Raw genomic sequence first — 20452 nt, 5'->3', positions numbered from 1 at the left:
TGCTTGGAGGCATACGGGAGCGTGGGGGGGCCTCGACGATGATCGATCCGGTGGGGTTCGGCTTCGAAGATGCACGCGGGTGCATGGGAGCTGGGATTGCCGATCTGGCAGGTCTTCAACGTCGGAGATGCGCGCATGCACGTAAGGGAGGCCGATGACCACCAGTGCCCCCCCTTTTTTCCCCGTACTCTCCCTCTTTCCTCTTTTTTTTTTTTCTTTCTCTCTCTCTCTTTTCTCTTTTTTTTTTGTCTCTTTTTCTCCTATCGCCCTTAATTTAGCTTCCAGTTGGGACAACGATTTTTTTTCTTTTTTTTTTTTGTGGCCATGCATGAGGCTACATGCAGATGATCTCAGTGCCCTGTCTAAGGTCAGGCGTATACGGTTTCAGCACTGGGAGGCGTCTGCACATGGGACGATGTGGATGAAGAGCTTTCGCTGGGTATTGGGTTTGCTCTTGTTCATGAGGCTCTCAAACTAGCTCTTATCCAGCACCTTGAAGGTATTGCTAATGAGCTTGCAAAAGAAGATCTCCTTCCTAATTTTTGATCTTTCCAAGAATTCAAAAGTATGGAAGAGAAAATAGGAATTTAATATGATTAAGAAATTTTCAAAATTTTATTCCCTATCTGGATCCTGCAATGTTTTCTTTATTTAGATCATCCTTTTCGGATGTTGTGATCCTCTTCCTCATCTGGATCTTCCTTTTTGATTAAGATTTCTTTCCCGTTTGAAGCCCCCTAGCTTCGAGCCCGACTAGGATAGTTCTTGGAGGTCATTAACTGATCAGATCTGATCAAAGTATGGTGGATCTAGAGAGGCTTCGATTGAAATCCTATCGATCTACACATGGTTAGGCTTGACTTATATTTGGCCGTTCTGTGGATGATCGGATCCAGTCGGTGTTGCAGCGATGCGATGAAATTCCTTTCGTTGACTGCTCCTTCTCGTAAATGAGTCTGGATCCTTCCTTTAGCGCCAATCTATTGACGTAGATTTTTATCTCAAGGTTAGATCAGCTGGAGTTGGGTGGTGATGGCAGGTCGGCGATGGTCAGACGGCGGTGGCAAGACCTGCAAAAGAAGTCTCTACCAGAGTTGGCTCCGGTGGGGATGCTCCGACATTCAAGTTAAATTTCTATTCAACAGAGAGAGGAGTGACCATTTTGGAAAAGAAGAGATCACATACCTCGAGGATCCCTCTTTAGACCTTTATTTATTTGTGGAGGTTGAAAAGCCGTGAAAAAGGGAGTCGCTGTTAAAGATCTTTTCACCCTCCATTGAATATCCTTGAAAATCCTGTTGGACTTTTTGATTTTTTTAGATTTGATAGGTAGTGTCACTTTTCTAGCATGTGGGGCCCACCTCCATTAATGGCATGGATTGACAACCAACTGTTTTAAGAATGGAGGCTCTTCTTTTACTCCTGGTTATTCTCAATATTTAATGGTATGATGTGACGGAACCAAGACTAGGCCAAGTTTGATATGGCTTTATATCCCTATATGCCTTACGTCTTCGGCTAGTACGAAATTACCCCCCAACATTTACTAATCCATGAAAGTTGTTAATATCATAATCAATTTCTACCAATTCTATTAGCTTGAGGAGAATGTTAAATCCCACTAAGCATTAACAGAATGTTAAATCCCACCAAGCATATTCATTGCGAAACATGCTTAAAAGTTGATTAATATTGTTGTTAGCATGCGAATGTTAGTCTGTGCAGGCATACATGGAGATCATCTATAGTTGAGTTCATGACCAAATGAGTTTCATTATAGTTCATAATGCTTGAAACATATCAATAACCATCTTCAAAGCGTGTCATGCGTCCAAATTACTTTTTAGCTAAACTTCATAAAAAAATCCTAAATTTTATGATCTAATTTAATTTAAACTCTGAATTTTAGTTTCTCACAATTTGTCTCCTGATCTTTTTATCCATTAACAATGTGACCCGTTCCATCACTCATGCAGTAAACAGATAATGGAAAATAGCACGCACCCTTTCAATTTTCCTACGTGCCACTTCTGTATTTTGGCAGCAAAAATCATTCACTTTCCCTCCAAAATGGCCTCTTGGCTCTGCAAAAGGCTCTGCTTCACGGAGCCATAAACAAAAAAAAAAAAAGAGAAAGAGAAGAAACAGAGGAGGTGTTTAGTTAGAAAGAATGGAGATCTAGAATCGAAATCAGAATGGATGATTTTCATTCCAATCATTTGGTTAAGAGGAGTTCCATTCCAATTTTGATTCCAAGGTGAAATGGGAATGGCTCAATCTATATAAAACTCAATCCCTACTCTCCTCTATAAGGGATGTTTGATTCGTAACTGAAATCGAAATAGGAATAGAAATCAGAATAGCTTGGAATCGGAATCGAAATGACCAAATCCTTCGAAACGTTTGGTTCGTGACCGAAATCAAAATCGAAATCGGAATTGGAATGGAAATTTGAATCCATAGAAAGAGTAGGGATTGAGTTCTATATAGATTGAGCCATTCCCATTCCACTCTGGAATTGAAATCGGAATGGAATTTCTCCGAACCAAATGGTTAGAATGGGAGTCACCCATTTCGATTCTAATTTCAGACCCCCACTCCACCCAACCAAACATCCCTTGATTCAAATTTTCATTCCAATTTCGATTCCGATTTCAGTCACGAACCAAATTTTTCGGAGGATTTGACCATTACGATTCGATTCCAAACCATTTCAATTTTTATTCCCATTTTGATTTCGGTTATGAATCAAATACCCTAGAGTGTGTGAAAGGAGATTTTCATGATTAGTTTTGAGACTACCGAGAAATTATTGGATCCTCTCAGGCCCTCCTATAGTTTTGAGACTACCGAGAACCTATTGGATCCTCTCAGGCCCTCCTATAAATTGGAAGAAGCACAACCCTGGATGGAAGCGGACTCAAGATGATCTGAAACGAGAACAAGATGTGATTGAAGAGTTAGCATCTCTGCTGGAAGAAAGTGATTGAGAAAGGTGATCTTGCAATTTGGCAACAACCCATCAACCACATAAAATGCATTCACAATTGGAAGTTCTATGAAACACCATGTCCATGCAAAAATGACAATCCAGATGCTACTTGGTAAGAGATCAGTTTCTCTCGGTGTACGTTCTTGCTCTACCTTATAGACTACCACTATTTTTGTGATTTTTTTGGCACTGGACTCAAAATTTATTTAGCAGTGGGCATGCATCAAAATAGTTGCAAAATGTTATTGATTGATGCCGATAACTAGATGGCCCATAACCATGTTTCTACAAGAATACTACCTTTTAGGCACCAATGGTGATGCATATGTATGGCCAAAAAGAATTGAGCTCCACTGACAAAGACATAACGAGAAGTGTGTAGCTGAAGTGATGTTGTTTTGCTTTCATTTTTTGCTCTATTTTTTATACAATAAATAGCTATTACTGACTGATTGCAATATATAGGTGTAAGAAAATGGAGACTTGAATCGCCCCATTACCTGAGGAGAGTAGCTCAGAAGAAGTCGGTGGATGGGGCATTAGAAAAATGGCCAGAAAGGGCATTTGCTATTCCACCAAGGATAAGCAGGGGATCCATCCCAGGCATCACCATTAAGAAATTTTCGGGAAGACAACAATACGTAGGAGTGCTGCAAAAAAGATCATTCCACCTCTGACTTGGGGTTGCATTTGATTGCCAGTAATTTATCCAGATTGCCGGTAATTTAAAGGGGCCCATCGAATTACTATATTTGGTACGTTCTTTGGATGGTAATCTAGATCGCCAAGATTGCCTTGGCAATCCAGATTACCTCCTAAAAGGTAATCCGATTAACTAAGGAAAGGTGGTTATCCAGATTATCAAATATTTGGTAATCTAATAATGAAATATTTGGACGAAACTGCTCTTATCAAAAGGATAAATCAAACCCTTCTTTCCTCTTTCCAACACGTGAAGCCATTCGTGCTGTTGCCTCCAAGCCCTAGCCACCAAAATCTCCCCCTCTCACCTCGCCTCTGTCGACTCGCTGCTGCTCAACTCATCACTGGTGACAGCTCTTCGGTTGGTAAGTCATAATTTTTTTTTTTCACCGTAGGCTATCGATTTTTTGGGGATGGATTGTCTCCGTGACCTGGTGGGTGGTGGAGCTGGATGAGCTGGCATTGGGTGCTAGCCCAGAGAGGCCCTGGCAGCTCTCATGGGTGGCGGATGAAAGTGTCCCCCAGCGATGAGCTCCTTCGTCAGTGAAATCTCCCGCGATGAGCTCCTTCGTTGGTGAAATCCTTAAGGCTGCAGGTGGTGGTGTTGGTTGTCGATGGCCTTAGGTTCTTGAAGTTGCGGCCGGTGGTCTTGTGGAGGGTGGTGACGAGCTTGCCGACAGTGGGGATGCGATGGAGTTCCATCCGGGAGAGGTACCATCAGGAGATGCAGTTGAGTTCCACCCAGAGAGGTCTGGATGCACCATGAAGATGGCAGTGATGGATATCTGGGGATACGGAAGGAAGAAGAAGGGAGAAATGACGGCGAAGCCATTTCTTTCTTCTCTTCACTCCACTCCACTGGAGAGAGAGAGAGAGAGGAGCAAAGGGAACAATGGAGAGAGATGATGATGGAAATATTATAATATATAATATATTTTTGTTCTCTTATTCTGAGAAATTAGAAATTTTGTGCATGGGTGTAATCTGATTAGCCATGTTGCAATGGGGGACTGGTGCAGGAGCTCCAAGCTACTGGTGCTCCTACAAATCACAAAGCACCAAGTGCTCTGTGGTTTTTACAATATTTTTTTTTAACATGTACTTTGATGAAATATTTTGCTTAATATTTTGCTAGATTTTTGAATACTCGTTATGTTGCTAGAAATTATCATTGAAATATATTATTTTCTTATAGTAATATTATGATTTAGATGGATAATTGTCAGAGAAGTTGCTTCCAAAATTGATATCTATCATTATAATATATATCAACTTTCATAGGGCCATTGTTTTGTTAACTGGCATATTACATAATATTGTACTTATTTGTCGATTATGAGGAGAAACAAGAGAAGAAGGATTAATCTTAGTGAATATGATAAATACAAGATCAGGAAAATCAGTTTGAGGAGGATTGTATTTGATTCTGAGCTGGCTATATAGAAAATACACCATGGATAGAAGAAGTTTATTATATATTTATACTGGAGATTGTCGAGTATCAAAAATATATGTGTTGAGAGATGGTTGCTATATTTTTACATATATGTGCTACCATCAGAATAGAGTAATTAAAAGATAATTTATAAGGAGTGGTGAGACAATTAGCAGGCAGTTTACAGTTATGTTGAAGTCTATTCTTTTTTATCATGAAATATTACTCAAGAAATCAGAGTTCGTACTTGAAACTCAACCGACTACAGATGAAAATAGTTCAAGATAATTTTTTAATTACGTAGATAAATTTATGTTAATTTTAAATTATTTTAAGGAATACTTTATAATAATATAATAATAACAATAATATATTTATTTTATTGTAAAATTGTTTAAGGTGCCTTAGATGGGACATATATTAGATGCATTGTCCTTAACATTGACAAGCCGAGTATAGAACAAGAAAAGGTGAAATAGCTATGAATGTTCTAGGAGTTTGTAGTCAAGATATGAAATTTATCTATATTTTACCTAGCTGAGAAGGATTAGCTGCAGATGTTAGGGTATAAGAGATGCTTTATCAAAAAGAAGTGGCTTAAAAATGCCACAAGGTAATTGTTCTAATTACTTCGAACTTGTTTTTTAACACATGTGAACTTGTTTTCTAACATAATTTTTTTTATGTTAGATTTTTATTACTTGTGTGATGCTGGATATACAAATGGAGAAGGATTTTTAACTCTATATAGGGGTCAACAATATCATTTGAATGACTGAAGACAAATTCATCAACTGACAATATCATAAAATATTTTAACTATAGGCACTCATCTGTTAGAAATGTCATTGAGAGATGCTTTGGATTTTTTAAAATGAAATGGACATTCTTAGAGAGAAATCATTCTATCCAATAAAAATACAAGTAAGAATTATTAATGCATTACTCTTCTTCATAATCATATTAAGAGAGATGTCAATCGACCCAATTGAGAATGAGGTGTCTGATGCCTTTTGATAAAAGAAAATAGCAATGAAGGAGAAATGATTGATCACGTTGAGAGTACAAATCTTGACTCAATTTAGGGATGACTTGGCACAAAAATGTGGGATCAATCCACAGCTTGAAGAAATGCTTAACATTATTGTAAATTTTGCTATGTATTTTATATCTTGTATTACTATTTGATGTATTTGAGATTTTTTTTTAATATTTTGTATTTCAAATTGTTTTCGGATTGTTTGTCTTAATATGAACCTTGTTACTGTTATTTAAAATTTTTTATTTAACTTATTGTTGTTTCATTTTTAGACTTGTAATATAAATATCTCTTGTTTTTGTATTAAATAATTATTTTTTAGATATGGATGCTTCATCCAGTCAAAGAAGAAATCTGGGAAAAAGCATCAATAGAATACGGAGTAAGATGCTATGCTAATTGGATGTATGTTTGATTTGAAGAATGATCCTATGTAGAGGGAGAAGGCGGAATTTCAAATCTTGTTCTTACTCTAGTTGGAAAAGATAATGGCAAACAAGATATCTAATTGTGGCATCAAGGCTCAGCTACATATCTAATCAAGGTTCGAGTTGTTGAAACAACAATATAGTGCTATTTATGATATGTTGAACACATTAGATTTGGATGGGATGATGCAAGAAAATGTATTACTTATGATCAAGATGTATGGGACAATGGGTAAGGTAAATGCATAATATATTAATTAATTTTTTTTATTTAATTTTTGATGCTTTAGGTATGATTTGCTCAATTTATATTGGTTTGTTATGATAGAGTCATCCTCAAGCATCTGGTCTTCGGAACAAACATTCTTACACTTGGAGGAACTCTCGATCATATTTAGAAAAAATCAAGCAACAGATCAGAGGACGAAGATCTTGTAGATATAGAGTTGAAATCCTTGCAGATGTGATAAATAGTGAAGAGGAGGTCCAGTTTGTAGATCCTATTGGATTTGAGAGTAACAGCTCCATTCTCCAAACTCCTATAGTCATCCTCAACAGAGTACTTCATCCTAGAACCAATCAAAGTCAAGAAAAAGGAAGTCTCTAATGAGGAAGAAGTGGCTTTATAGGCAACTTGATTAAAACTGTAAGCAATCTTGGAGCAATGTATCAAGCTTCAAGTAAAGGTATTGATAAGTGGCAGATTGTTTCTAGTTTCTTGCAAATGAGCAAGAATTGAAGAAGAAGGTTTATGAGGCAATAGTTGAGATTGAAGATTTAGAGCTACATGAATCGTTGATGGTTAAAGCTGGATCGATACTTTCTCGTGATAGTGCAAATTTAACTTACTTCTTTTCACTACCTCAAAGATTGAGAAAATATCATATGTTGGATGTCCTTGGTTTGAATCATAGTTAGGATATTTATTTTGCTAGTTGTGGTTGTCTTTGGTGCTATGGTTGTTTGGATGGATTTTCTATGATAGTTTGGTATGAACATATTAACTTTTGTAATGTGTAGTTGTTTCAACAAACTACAAATGCTTTATCAGTATTTTTGGATTTGAACATGTTTACTTTTATAGTTTGGAGCATCTCATTGCAACAATATGTAAGTGACCTGGTGTATCCGATAATATTGTATCTATATAGGATGGCATGGTTCTTTTGATGCTTTTGCTGAATCCTTAATTATTCTTTGTGTGGCTTTGCTAAAATGTTTTGAATTTCTCTGGAAGCTGCAGGAAACAAAGATGTTCTATAAACATTTTTATTTTTCCATTGGATTTTTGCTTCAGTTTCTAATATGAATTTGTCAAACTATTCCTGCTCAGCACAGACTACTGCCTGTTTTTGTTCTGTGTCTTTGGTGTAGTCACAGTTCTCCTTTAAACAGCCTTGCATTCAGAAATGATCATATGCAACTCATCAATAAAGGCATACCAGTGTTATATCACTAGATGGTGGAACTGGATAGAATAAAGTTTTTTAGGACTCTGTTTGCTATACTGAAGTGTAAGTCCTTTTTGTGGTTGCTATAACGCTGATGCATTTTCTTATATGTTTTTTTTGGTTTAAGGACACGATTCTGAAAGTAAATCTATCTTTTACAGAAATTTATAATAAAATTTTTTTTTCCTTCTCATGTAGTATGTTCATTTTCTTAACGGAAATATTACTTGGATCATTCAACCTCTTGGGTCACACTGCTCCAGCCCAGGCAGGATCACTGCTGCTGTTAGGGCCTTTTCTGGATTTTTGGTTAATTAACAAAAGTGCAGCTGCATTTGCTTGCAGTGCGGCTGCTATGGAAAGTACTGAAATGTGTTTAAATCCTCTTAATTTTTCATATGATGTGATGCCTTCATGTTCGTAATTTAAAGAGTGGATCTTCTGATTCTGTACAAGTCCTTTTGTTAAGTAAAAGAACCATGTCTCTGGTAATATATGTTTTAAGCTCTAGAAGTAGATAGACATTCAACAACCGACAGGCATCTTAACTTGTTGCAACTTTTTGGTTGTTCATATGGTGCATTCCACGTTTAAATTCTGTTCATGCAAGGAAGCAGCTCAAAAGGCAACATTGCTCTAGAGAGGCACGAAAATCTAAAATAGAAGATTGAACAAGAAATTGCTTTTTTTTTTTTTTAATTGTCTATGGGGAAACCAGGCAGAAAAGGAGCGTTGGTTGTGCTGGTGAGCAGAAAAGTTCTGTTCTTGGTGCTGGTGATGGTTGTGGTGACGGCAGTCACGAAGGTTTGCATGCTAGTGGTGAAAGTTGTGGCACTGGCGAAGGTGGTTTAATTGTGATTGGTGGTTGATTGCAGCATTAGCAGTGAGCATGATCGTGATGGCAGGGGCATTCTTGTGATCTTAAATGGCAGTAATGGCGGTAGTGATATTTACAGTGAAGCTGGTTCAGTGATTCCAGTGGTAACGATCGTGGTTTATGGCTGTGGCTGGACAAGATCAGAGCCCGATAAACTCTCTAATGGCATATTCCTTGCGTAAGCATTTTAGTTTTTCCCTGGTACGTGAAAGGAGCTAATACAAATAGCATATATATGTGATGGCAGCCTGCGGTGGGCACGGCGGGCAGCGGCCAACGGGCAAGTATGTTGCTGTCCGATAGCCACAGCACTAGAATGACGTGGAGTATAAATTATAATAAATAATTTTTAAATCAATTTAATTTAATAATATTTTAAAAAATTAATATTACATTATCAATAATTTGATTGTCATATTAAATATGTCAATCAAAATTTTTAATAATTTTATCATAATATTATTTCATGTATCAAATATAATAATCAATATTATTGATAATTTAATAATAATAATTTATTCTGTAGATTATTTTTTAAGATTATCCGATGGCGATGCGTCAAACGTAACTTAGGGGTGATACAATGGACATGAATGCCAATTGGAGCGGGGGGAGGAGGATGGGTGATGAATAGGGTGATGAATGTAGTACCTGCTGACTCACAACAGGACACAATTGGTGTCATTTATGAATAAGGTTTTATTGGTACCTATCAGGGCTAGTGTGAAGCTTTCTCGATGGTAGGGCTGAAAAGCATTCGATTGGTTTAATTTAAATAATTTTTTAAATTAAATCAATATTTTAATTTAAAAAATTTTTAAAATTAAATATTAATGAAGATAATTAGTTTTTATGATTTGATTTTATATCGGTTTAATTTGTTCAAGTAGCTTTTCAAGATATTTGAACCGTTTGAATGATTTTTCGATTTAAGCGGATTGATCGATTTGATTTTTATTTTTTTATTTTTTATTATAATTCATAATCAAGTCAATTTGATTCAAGATGGGTTGAAATAGGGTCAAATCAACATTTCAAATTCTTGATTTATATAAAGTACAAAGTTCAACTTTGAACAAACATATAACATGAATGTATATATAAATATATGAAGCATATAAAATATATAAATATATGAAACGACGTCATTTTAATTTTGATGTATTAGATCAATTTGGTTTCAGCAAATCATATAAATCAGTAAACCAACAACCAAACTAAAATATCAATTTTTCTATTTTATTCAATGAAATCAAATCATTTAAACTATTAAACTGTCATATTTGGTTCGGTTCAGATCGGATTGGACAGTTCAGATGGTTTGAGCGGAATTTTTTACACCCCTATCTGACATATCCAAGGACTATGACTTCATGCATGCTGATGGTGTATTCAGCATTTATCAGGTAATAGAAGAGCTCCTTTATCACTTATATTATTCATAATATGTTACTAAAAATTATTTAGAAAGAGAAAATGATTGCCCATCATTAGAATCTCTTTCTAGATGCTCAGTTTCTTCTCCTTCTCCTATTTTATTTTTGGCTTTGTAAAACATAGCCTTTTACAGAGCTAATATACTATTTTGGTGGGAAAATGGATGGTTTCGGTATGAAATTAAAACCACATGTCATCCAAAAAATATGTAGGCTTCATTTCAGAGTGCCACATAAGAAAATTGAAAAAGCATGTGTGATGTACGTGCTATTTTCCATTATCTATTTAACGCCTGAGTAACGGGGGCCACACTGTTAATGGATCAAAAGGTTTGGAGCCGAATTGTGAAAACTTGAAATCCAAGATATAAGTTAAATTGGATTATAAAATTTAAAATTTTTTATGAAGTTTAGCCTTTTTTTTTTTTTCGAAAAGAAAAAGCACATCTAGAAGCTTAGTGATAGGGATGGAGGTCAAGATTGGATGTCCTCAGCTCACAATGTCTGTTACTAGATCTTTGAGACACGTAAGACATGTGAGAAAGGATTGATCAATGGCGCAAGGTGACTTCCTTTCTCATTCTTTTGCTCATCCTAGCCAGAGTCTCCATTATAGTAGAACTTCCCGTTAATCGTGTGAAATTAGTATATTGAACGTTAATGGACATTCAGGTGTTATCTTTACATGGTAGTATGGATGTGATTTTCATTTTTCAAAAACATACTGTTTTGTTGGCGGCTGGAGGCTTCCATTTTTTGAGCCTTCAGTTTGAAAGTGAGCTTCATGCCGTCTGGATGGATATTATCTTTGTCAGATAGAAATTGTAGGCGGAAAAAATTTTCATCGAGGATGACTCTTTCATCATTGAATAGATTCGTGATAGTAGGAGGCAGTTAAAAGCCTATCCACTCCTCTTTGACATCTGGACTGCACTTCACCTCCCAACTGCAGTGGTGGTGTGGCATGTCTATCGAGAGACAAATGGCATGGCAGATTGGGTTCATCATTTATTGTGGAGCACTCTGGAGACTAAGCTTGGTAACATGATGACAGTATCCCACCGGCCTATGAAATTTTTGTATTCTAACTCTCTGGGCTGCTCTCACATTAGAGTGGTATGACCGCTCGTATGTATCAAAAAAAAAAAAAAACATACTGGTTTGGGAAAAACTCAATGTTAATATTTGCTAAGATTAGCCATTAAACAATGAAAATGTACATAAATTGTTGGCGCATTTCTTCCACTATTATTTTGAAGAGATTTTTACTAGAATTAAATAGTGTGCCAATATGTATGTTGATTCATAGAAATCAAGGATCTCAAGTCTGGTTGGGGTCTTATATCTTATTAAGTATAATTATTCATATTAGAATATGCACAGAAAATCACCTTTAAAGCTTTTTGTTCTTCTTTATATTATTTCAGACATGATGGATCGAAACAAGTGATGCAGTTTTTTAAACTTAAATGGTCCGCCATATGTTTCATATTTTTGAAGTTGGAGATCAAATCCTTCTGGGGCTGCTTCACTACATCCTATCTTTCTAATTATTACCAAGTCATTTAAGGATGCGATCCTAGGCCAGGTCAATCTTACTAAACATCAGTTCCACTTTCTTACCAAAAAAAAAAAAAAAATCAGTTCCACCAAAAACAAATATCACTAATTACCATCAGATAATAAATGTATCAGAGGAGCCCTCCGTGTCATAGTGGTTGTATCTTTCACATGAAGGAGATGATCCATCCAATGATCCAGAAAAATCATCAAGAATTATAAAATTTAAACTTTATTCAATCAATAGAACGAGCTATTTGAGAAGATTACACCATCTAAGATAACGATTCATATTTAAATAGATATTTACTTAGTTCTATATCCAAACTGTAATTATCGAAAATACTAAAATTTTAAATTATTTAATTAATAAACCAACCATTAGGACCATCCACCAACTCGAGAGTCAATAAAGAGGATGCACATCAGCTTGGTGAACTTTATTCGTTTTTGTTCTTTAAAAGTTTTTTTTTTTTCCCCCGTTAGACAAGCAATGGTGTTCTTCTAAATCATGCTAGGACGTGCTTTGCTCCCGTTTACTTCTTTAACACCACGTTCAAATCCCCTTCATACTTTCTATTCTGTTGCTTATTTTAGACATGGCTAATGCTGCTTTGTCTTCCTCTCTGATGTGTTTCTTCTTATTCTCTGCGTTGTTTCAGTCAGTAAAAAATTGGAGACATCTTGGGTACGCTTATTACGTCCGAAGTGGGTTTTGGTGGCTGGCATTTCCATTTCACAATAGCTTAACAGGATTTGGGAGCATTGCTTTCGGATTTGTCTTTGCTGGGTTATATTACATCCTATGGATTTACATCACTACTCTATAACATATCAATGTCTCCTTTCTCTTCAGCCTGTTTATTGGTTGTGCTTGCCCATATCTGTTGTTATTTTGGTTCATCGGGTGTTCAGTTGCTTCTATTCATTAAGACGGCGTTTCTTATGCTGCTTTGCTATGATCACCCACTATGCTACCTGCTGTTCCAATTCTTCATGAAGTCCGGACTGTCAAGCAACTCTACTATGCGAGTATTTATACTTACAGATCTATCTTGCAAGGAAAATTTCATATGGCAATGGATATCGAATGGACAACATAAGCTTTTCATTGCATCGGTTTACTGCTTCCTGGAGACTCCATTTGTTTGTACCACATTACTTCACTTTCCTGCACTAGGGGTTGTTTCAGATTTCCTTATTTGTGAGATGCGATGCTTGCCGCTTTCAAATCCCACCTGCACACTCTATGCTTTTGGACTTACTGCATATTCTTCAGTTTCTCATAGGATTTGTATTACTCTCAGCAATATATATACTTCACTACGATGCATGGCTGCTGGTTCCACACTTTCATGCTCTACCTTGTCATTATGTTTTTCCCCTTCGGTTTGATGTTGATTCTCTTACACTTTTTCTGTTTCTGTGTTACTACAAAGGCCATATGCATCTGAACTTTCCTTGTGAATAAAGATTATCTTTCTTACCAAAAAAAAAAAAATCCCGTTCATACGTGCGGACCGAGTTTGGCGTGGGTCTCACCTTCAAACTCTGAAAACAAAAAGAAAATATGCACCATGATCCCATCCATCTATCAATGTCATATGATAATAATGAACGTAGAAAAAATATTATTAAATATATATATATCATGAGCCATGACCACCATTTCATGCCCATTATGGCAGTGCATGCATGGGACTGGAAAGCGTCCATTTCACACGTACTATAGGACAAGTTACCCACCTAAATCCCAGGTTCGGCTATCGCCGGTGATAGGCCATTAGCGTGACGTGTCAAACAATCTATCGAGGGGACCCACCATATTGATGGATGCACTGGATCCGTTCCAGATGGATTGCTGACATCATGTAGTGGGTCCCACCATTCAACTGCCCAACTATGCGTACCATGACCAACCGCATCCGCTGGTGGGTTGCTATTTGGCTCCTTCACCGTATGCCATTGGCTGGGCCACTCTTTGTCCGGGTCGTTAAGTTGGGCCTGGGATGGATCTTGACATATGGGCCTGCGTGACATAATTCCCTGCCACCAATGGTGAGACTCGAAGAGATATTGGGATAATTAAGATGTGACTTAAGCAATTTCAAGAAAAAAAAAAAAAAAGTGGGATGAATTATTCCACCATTTCATAGAAATAGATTGGTCAAAATAGAGTATTTATGATATATCAATTTTCTAAATACTAATTTTCATGCCATGAAAAAAATGATTGATTCCATGCTGACTATTCGGCTGAAAGAAGGTGTAATAAGTGGCTAAGTTACATAAGTGGCTAAGTAACTTTTGTTTCTTCTCATTCTACTTCCATGCACAGCTTTGATGTCCAGAAGTATGGGCATGAGCTTTAAAAGGATTCATGCAAAAAAATTTGTTAAGATTATTAGTTGCAAGTAGCTAAAGAAAGTTGACCTTATCGTGTCGCGATACATATTCTAGACAATATATCAGTTCAAATATCTTACTAGATATTTTTTGTGAAAAATGATTTGCATGTGATTCTGTGTGGATGAAAGATATATAAGCTCATTGCTTGTTTTTGTTGAGCCCATGTTCTCAGTAAGGTATAGTACTATTGGGAATGCAAAAATAGCTTTCTTACCCTGGCTTATGCTTAGTTCCACACCATGCTCTATCTTCTCGGTCAGACTTGCTGCAGACATGACTGTATCTTGACCTAAATGGTTTAGATCCTTCATGCTTGAATTAATGTATTTTCATGGGTGACTAGGTAAGTAGATCAACTTCCTCATAAGGTGGCTGGATGAGGGTAACTCTTTATCATGTGCTAATCGTATACATGCACAAGTAATTAATCTACATACTTGTATCAATATATCAATCTACATTCCTAAGCTTGTCTTTTACTAGACTATCGTCTTGTCCCTTCATTTAGTGGAGAAGTTATATCCTATACTACGTGCACCATGTGTCTGTATATATCACCAATCATAATCGCTCGTTTCTATAAACTTCATTCATCAACATATATCTTGGCATTTTATTATAGGAATGAGTGGCTATGATTTATAGTGTGCACTGCCATGTGATGTATACAGAGTACGGTATAATTTCCGTGTGTCAGGACTCAGGTGGGGGATTTATTTGGACGGGATCTACTCTGAGCTGTAGACAACTTGACATGGGGGCCCATAAGCAATCAGGGAACTGGTCCAGCCCATGTTTGAGTTTAATCCTCAGCAAAAAGTTGATTTGGGAATGTGGATTCGGCGAGCATTGTCAAGTACCATGACTGTGACGTCCAAACAACGAATTCAAAACAAAATATCTCCTTGTCTCCCAGCATTTGTCAATTTCTGGCTGCTTCTAGTTTCTTCTTTTCTCCCTAGATCTTTCTCCCATTTATGTAATTTTTCAACTCTGTTGCTCCTTTTATCCTTAGCGTGCTTTTGTTGGATGAATCACATGTCCCTTTAATATGTTGAGCTAGCTAGAATAGGCTGCTACAGATCATGGTCAAAGCATGCGGTCGGAGTTTGGCCGCGAAATTGCTTTGGCTCAAGATATGCATGTATGCATATTTTGATTTGATTTTTTAGTAAAATTTAAGATGAGTGACATCTTATTGTAGATAGTCTGTTTGTATTTTAAATTAATTTATCAGATTTTTGGATGCTTGAATGTATCAAGTATCCTCTTCTGCAATTTATTTGGGTGTTGTCTACCTCAAAAAATTAGCATCAATATAAGCAACAAGTATCCTCTTCTGCAATTTACTTTGGTGTTGTCTACCTCAAAAAAATAGCATCATTATAAGCAACAAGAAGCCACAACTAAATGTTGATCATATCATGCTGCATGCCTCTAAAAATATTTTGTGCATGCCATATGATTATATTATGCTGCATGCTTCTAAAAATATCTTATGCGTGCCATACATGCATGCCGATTCTTTAAAATATTCCTTCGATACCCCGTATTTTATGATGGGACTAACTTTTAATCATCCTTCATAAATAAGAGTACATATCTTAGCATTTACCAGATATTCCAAGCATTGCAAAACACCAAAACTTTTTTATCATATTAATGTAACAAGGTTATAGGTCCCTAGATGAGTTCATCAAGTTATGAATTACTGTTTTTATTTTTTACTAGTTGAGGACAAATAATTATGATGGCTTGTGATTTATTCAATGAGCTAACATCAGTAGAACTATAAGTCTACAACCTATGAATTTCAATCCAATGAAAATTCAACGCAAAGCACAAGAAATGAATTTAGTTATTTTGTTAAGAACATTACTAGAGAATAACATGGGATTTAAATGATAAACTTGGGAAATAAACTAGGTTCAGCCTATCCTTTTAAGTAGACCTAGGACTAGGACAGTCAGGCAACCTTAGAAATAGTATTTGGTTTTATTGTAAAACAAATATTTGGAGGAAAAATTGAAAACAGTGTTGTTGGTTTGCAAATTTTTTTTTTTGCAAGAAAAGTAATAACAAAAAAAGAGAAAATCTTGATTTTGAATGAGTGTCTTGTTCTAGAAGAGACATCCCATCAAAGAGATTCAACAAAGTGGCACCTGGAAATCTCCAGATTTCATACCTTGGCTTCACATAGATTCGGCTCACAGGTTGCTTCCCTCCTGATAAACTTCAATCCCTCCATCAATGCTGCTGACAAATGACAACGATGTAAAACGAAACTTTCCTAATAAAAATTCGTTCGGATGAGGATAAAAAACTAAATGACCTAACTCTACTTCAAAATCCGCTACATAAGTTACAACATCAAACAGCTTTTTCAGCAAATTGGAAAACAACACGTGGGCAATCTCACATGGGTCCCATTACGACAACGTATTGTATTCTTGTTTCATGCTGATGTGGGCTCTGAACTCGAATTTTATAAGAGGGATCACATCCCTGTCAAACGATCGCCATCGTCCACTTTCTCGGCGATAGCTACCTGTCATCGGACGGCCTGGAATTCACCAATGGGTGAAGAGAATCGCGCGTGCAATCTGATGCAAGCCCACTCTCTGGTCTTCCACCACCGCCAATGGTGGCAGCTTGCATCACGTATAAGAATGGTATGATTTGGCCCAACACTAATAACCTATAACCAAAATAGAAGGATCTTGTCTCAAGAGCATGGTTTAGATTAAAATAAACATATCTGCCTTTTGACTCTAGAAACAGCTGAAAGCCACATTGCCTTAACTCTGCACCTCACCATATCTTGACTTTATATAGAAGCGTAACTTTAATTTGTAACAGCTATTTCATTTTTTAAATACAGAAGGCAAAAAATATTAATTCTCATGTTAAATACCTTAATATTATCATTTTAATTGAGAATGCCGATAAGTAAAATTCATAAAATATCCTGGGTCGTGGATTGCCTGTAATGCACCTCATGGTTGTTCTTTACTAGAGAAGATTTTGCATGTTACTGCCACCATTCAATACCAATTAATTTGGACAATGGGCTCCAATAACATGATAAATGTCTTTTATTATCCTTTGATACTAATATTCCCCGAAATGCATAGCCCACTTTTATAAGTATGGATGTGGACATTTGCATGAAAAAGTACTGATGCATGCGGACATTAAAAATTGGAAGGTGGATGATGTCATTGCGATAGAACCTGCAACAAGATAAGGTTGTCGTCTATCTTCTTGGTTGAAACGTTGGGTAATATTTGTAAGATTCTTCTGCCGAAGGGTTAATGGTCTAATCAGCTTTTGGTGGAAGAATGGACAAGTTAAAGCATCTATTATATATATATATATATAGATTGCTAATGCCTCTTTCTCATCAACATAATAGTTCATACTTGGATTTGGAAAACGCTCCCTCACTACAATATGGTTCAAAACCTTCTAGTAGAAATTACTAAATCTAATAGGCTGCAAAGGGAATCCTTGTAAATATTGTCATGCAACTTTTGTTTGGGCATGAGGACAGCAATCATGCTTTGTTAAGCAACGTAGGACTAATTTAAAGGTTACTTATCTACGAGTATTATACCCTCCTTTTTGCTGGAGCTGTTCGATTTGCTATTTCATCCTAGGTGGAGACTGATAAAATCTTTGACGGTTAAAACTGGATTGTTTATATGAAAAAGTCTGGAATGAAAGATAATTTCAAAGAGAGAGTTCTTCTGGTGGTGATGCAATGAGACAACTCAATACCAAAAGGCCTAGTCAAATATTTTCTTAGGGACACAACCAAGAACTAGGGAAACTTTCTAATTGGATTACCCTTCGTTATGGATGGTAGTAATGTTACTTGGTTACCCCCTTCCCTTGGTGTATTGAAGGTTAACTTTGACAGTTATGTAAGTGACATTCAAGCTAATGCTCGAATTGTTATAAGAGATTATTTGAATCATCTAATCTACATTGCTGGGAAGAGACCAATTCCTTTTCTAAAGTAAAATTAGCAGCAACTTGGCAGAGCCTATGTGTTGCTATATTCAAATTTCATGCTTCTCATGTTTGGTTGAGGAAGGTAATTCAGCCATAATGATCTCTTGGATCATCGATTCTGATGCTAATGGGCCTCATATTCATCTTCTTTAAGGGAGTTTTTGCAAATGAATGGAGCATCATGCATATTCAAAGCTACTTATACCTATAAGGAAGATAATCAAGTAACTGAATCATTGGCCTCGGTATGTACGTTGGCTGATGTGTGAAGGGTGGTGCTTAGGTCCCAAGCCAGTTAGTCTCTAGTCTAGAAAATGCCTTCAGTACTCTGTATCTTAGATCTTGATTCTAGGTTTGCCACCTCCTCTGTACCTGAAAAAAATTTGATAAAGTCATTGGAGATTGATACTCATAACTTTTGTTGATTGCAGTATTGTTATTGCCTATGAGCCTCTGTTATAATAAGAAGCAGAAGTAATTGACTGGAGTTGTAAACAATAGCAACAACAATGGTCTCCTTTTTCTAAAAATATTTTTATAACTCTAACCAGTCCACAATTTGCCAAATATTATACATTAATCAGTGATTCGAAAATATATCTATTAAATAGAAAATAGAAATAAATATGTGGTCCTCTTCATTCTTTTTCTAATCAGCAAAACAAATGAAGAAAATGTCATTACCAACAGTGGGGGACAAAAAATTCCATTGTGAATGCCGGATAATGGCATGATAATTATCTTAATAAAAAAATTGATACTTTTGAGATAGGATATAATGGAACTACTATGATGCAACTGACGTGCCACAAAACCATCCCATTATAACTGCTCTATACCTGCTGTTATTTATTTCTCAGTCTCACTGCTCATCATTCCTTGATCACATGCTGGTAGAAAAAGGAAAACAGAGACATTGGGAGTTGGTTTACGGCCTAGTCGCCAGTGGCAACTGGAAAGTGGCAAAATATCATTCCTTCCTTTTTGTAGAGGGGGTTTCCTAGAATTGAGAAGGAGGCAATCATGCCATCAACTTAAAGGTGCATGACTCTTTTAAGGTCAGGAGGAGAAAAGGTTGCACTCCTTCCCTCCCCTCTGTAAAGGTGTTCCACTGGTTGGATTAGGCAGCAACTGTTCCATGGTATGATGGCTTTGTTGCATATGTTATGGAGTTGGTACTGAGCAACTGCGTTATTATTATAATTACAAGTAGCATTGAGGTAAGGGAATATTAGAGCAAGGCTATCTCTGATGGTATATCATGTAGGATGGTAGCTAGTGGTGAAGGTAGGATTTGTCAGCTTTGCATGCTAGTCGTAGGATGTGCAGGCTTTAGTTTTGTTTCTTTTCATCTGGCTAATCTTCCCAGGATGTCATTGTTGTCAGTCCACACCATTCTATCATTCTTGTTGAATGGCACCTCACCCTCATGACCCAACTCTGACTTCGGTATACGGGCTCACATATAAATCCTGAGAATAATTCATAAGCCCCCTTTTTGATCTCGAATATATATCTTGATCATTAATTGCCCATGTTTGGTCATATATATATATATATTATTTATTTTTATTATATATTATATATATCTAAAATTCTTTCATCAGTTCTCTCTTCTTGTTAGGCTGAGCTTGTTAGATACTAAGTGTTGAGCATGCAGACATACAAGTTAGAAGAGAAATGGATGGTTATGACATATTCTTATAAATAGCTTAGCTTTATAACACTATAGGATGCATCTTAGGACGGTTGAAATCAAAACGGAATGAATTTGAATGGGAATAAGAATGACCATATCTCCCCATGTATTGAATTTCTAACTGAAATGAAAATTGAAAGAATTTGAATATTAAAAAAAAAATTGAGATAATTTTTATTTTTTAAAATAAAAATAAAATTTAATTTTTTTCAACCAAATAGTTAGAATAGAACCACTCATTTTTCATTCTAAAATATAAATATCTCAATTAAATATATCATTTTTCAATAGTCATTGCATTAAAAATATATGAATCAGTCTACTCTTCTTCTTCTTTTTTTTTTTTTTTTTTTTTTTTTTTTTTTTTTGTGACACATGAATCATGGCCTTGACTATTACACAGACCA

The sequence above is a fragment of the Elaeis guineensis genome, chromosome 11, assembly GCF_000442705.2.
Source record: "Elaeis guineensis isolate ETL-2024a chromosome 11, EG11, whole genome shotgun sequence".
NCBI classification, from domain to species: Eukaryota; Viridiplantae; Streptophyta; class Magnoliopsida; order Arecales; family Arecaceae; genus Elaeis; species Elaeis guineensis.
This window is presented reverse-complemented; position numbering follows the sequence as displayed.